Below are 4093 nucleotides of genomic sequence, written 5' to 3' on the forward strand. Positions count from 1 at the left end.
CTCGGGCCGACTAAAGACTTGTGGATGGATTTACTGGTGTGTTTACGTCGCTGTAACTTAGCGGTTCGACATACTTATATTATACCGATAGTATAAGTACTGGGATCGATGTGTTCGACTAAAGGCGTTGCTCCAATATGGCCGCAGTCAAATGACTGAAACAAATAAAAGAATAAAACAGTACTACGACAACAACAGGCAATATTATTATTATTATTATTATTATTATTATTATTATTATTATTATTATTATTATTATTATTAATAATAATAATAATAATAATAATAATAATAATAATAATAATAATAATAATAATAATAATAATAATAATATTGGGACCTACATACACTGGAAGCTATGGCAACACTATGGAAGAACAACAGAAAAAAGATGGTATAAGCACGCGCCAGAAAAGGTCACAGAAAATGAGAAAGCAACCACACTATGGGAAATGCTAATACACACAGATAGAGAAATTAAGGTCAATAGGCCCGATATAGTTGTCAGAGATGATAAAGAAAAAAAAAGCTTCCTAATTGATGTATCAATACCAGCAGATGACAGCGTTTCTCTAAAAGAAATGGAGAAACTTTCAAAATACAAAAACCTGGAAATAGAGGTAACTCGAATGTGTAGTCTAAAAACAGAAACAATTCCTATCATGGTGGGCGCATTAGGTATGATGAAAAATATTCAGACAAATACATAACAAAACACCAGGACTAACAAGTATATATAACATACAGAAAATAGCACTACTACGCACTGCACACATCCTACGCAAAACACTTTCAATACAGTAACCATAAGAGCATCACAGCAGACCACAACACATTCCCAAGGCATACAGAGCTGCGCTCGGTAGTGCAGTGAAAGAGCGTTATAAAATTAAGACTACTGAATAATGATGATAATAATAATAATAATAATAATAATAATAACAACAACAACAATAATATTAAAAATGATAATGATAATAATAATAATAATGATAATAATAATAAATAATAATAATAATAATAATAATAATAATAATAATAATAATAATGATGATGATGATGAGGATGATCATGATGATGATGATGATGATGATGATGATGATAAAATAATAATGATAATAATAATAATAATGATGATGATGATGATAATCATGATAAAATAAAAATAATAATAATAATAATAATAATAACGATAATGATGGTGATGATAATAATAATAATAATAACAATAATAATAATAATAACAACAACAATAACAACAACAACAACAATAATAAAAATAATAATAATAATAATAATAATAATAATAATAATAATAATAATAATAATAATAATAATAATAATAATAATAATAATTTCTTAACAATGAATGCTACAAGGAAATAACGAAGCTAATGATAATGATATTGAGTAACAGTGTTCTCATATGCCCCATTAAAGACAAAGGTACTTAGAGAATTCAACGGTCATTTGTTTACATTGGTCGAAAGTCTGACGCCGCTGTCTAAAAAGTAAAAACCGTTTAAGTTTATCTTAATACAAATTTGAAAAGGATTATTTTTACAGTGCAGTACAATGCATTCGAAATCGAATACTAATAAATATATAAATACAAACTTAAGTTTTTATTAAACAATCGTTTGTCGGTACACAACCCACAACCCACACACCACAAACCCGCATAAATACACACAAGTACACCTAGATACACACTCATACATACATACATACATACATACATACATACATACATACATACATACATACATTCATACATACATACATCCATCCATCCATCCATCCATACACACATACATACATACATACATACATTCATACATACATACATTCATACATACATTCATACATATATACATACATACATACATTCATACATACATACATACATTCATACATACATACATACATTCATACATACATACACACATACAAGCATACATACATACATACATGCATACATCCATACATCCATCCATCCATCAATCCATCCATACACACACACACATACATACATACATACATACATACATACATACATACATACATACATACATACATACATACATACATACATACGTACATACATACATACATACGTATACTCATGAGTGGGTGTTATATTGTTAGACAAAGGGAAACGTGTTCATATCAGGAGTACTTATCTGAAAGACAGTAAGAGCATTCGATCACTCGTATTCTTATTTGTGTTGTTTGGGTACTTTTTGTTTGGTAGCACGTTTCTGCTTCTTTTGTTTCAGTAATGTAAACATTTGTTCGACATTTAACAGTATATTAAATTCATTCGCAAATACGCACGCGCGCACACACACACGCACACATGCTCACACACACACACACACACACACACACACACACATACACATATGAACGTACGTGTGTGTTTATATACCGTATACATATGTGCGCATGTAGATGATGATGATGATGATGATGATGATGATGATGATGATGATGATGATGATGACATCGTCGACGATGAGGACGAAGATCCCAACACCGCGGTCACCGCGGCCACCGTAGCCACCGCGCCCATCACGGCCACAGCCTTCGACTACGACGACGACAATGGCGATTATGCCGATGATTATGATGACGATGACAATGATAATGATGACGATGATGATGATGATGATGATGATTATGATGATGATGATCATGATGATGAAGATGATTATGATGACGACGATTATGATGATCACAATGATAACGACGATGGTGATGACGAACTATGAATATGATGAGAACAGCGATGACGATGACGCTATCCCCCCTGCTGCTGCTGCTCCCACTTGCCGCCCTCACTGCACGCCCCCGCCGCCGCCTTATACAGCTACAGCCATCGGCTCCACCGCTACTGGCTCCGCCGGTACAGGTTCCACGACCACCTACGCCACCGACCCCACCACCACCACCATGGCGATTATGATGCTAATAATGAGGATGATAATGATGAAAATGATAATGACAATGATGATCACGACCGACAATGGAACCAACGAAAATTCTTATTGAATTTGTGAAGCAAGTTTGTGCCGAGCCCACCCTGTTCTTCTTCCTCCAAATTCTGTAACCTGAAATAACGCAGTGTACCCCATACCAGACCAAGCAAGAACGCCTGCCAGAGAAGGTAAGGACGCTCTATGTCAACACAATGGGATGTATCATCAAGCCACCTGTTCACCCGTGGCAACTCGTGTTTCGATGATGCGTCATGCTACGGTGACGCCTGCCGATGCGTGCACGTGTGTGCGTATATTTACTGACACACGTACACACACACACACACACACACACACACACACACACACACAGAAAGAAGCAACGGACAAACACGCACAGAGACAAAACACAACACGCAGAGGCAAAACACACACGCACACACACACACACACACACACACACACATACGCACCAACACAGACATATTTTTATAGCAGAAAGTTTCGTGACTCAAGGACCAAGAAGTCTGCGTGGAAATCATGAAACGTATACGTATGTGTGAGCTTGCATCTGTATATATGCATGTAATAAACACATACATACATACATACATACATACATACATACATACATACATACATACATATATATATACATATATACATGCGTATGCGTACATACATATATACGTCTATACATGTGCATATGTGAGGCGGCGAGCTGGCAGAAACGTTAGCGCGCCGGGCGAAATGCTTAGCGGTATTTCGTCTGTCGTTACGTTCTGAGTTCAAATTCCGCCGAAGTCGACTTTGCCTTTCATCCTTTCGGGGTCGATAAATAAAGTAACAGTTTCGCATTGGGGTCGATGTAATCGAATTAATCCGTTTGTCTGTCCTTGTTTGTCCCCTCTATGTTTAGCCCCTTGTGGGTAGTAAAGAAACATACATGTGCATATGTGGGCACAGGACGTCACAAAACATGACAAAAAATACGAAATACGAGGACATGGAATAAGGACATTTTTGCAAGCAACGAAAGAAACAAATGGAAAACAAGACAAGCAACACAAAGAACGACCCTTCACCAGTTGTGGGCTGTTTTTCTAATCCGT

Source organism: Octopus sinensis, linkage group LG5, assembly GCF_006345805.1.
Source record: "Octopus sinensis linkage group LG5, ASM634580v1, whole genome shotgun sequence".
Taxonomy (NCBI): domain Eukaryota; kingdom Metazoa; phylum Mollusca; class Cephalopoda; order Octopoda; family Octopodidae; genus Octopus; species Octopus sinensis.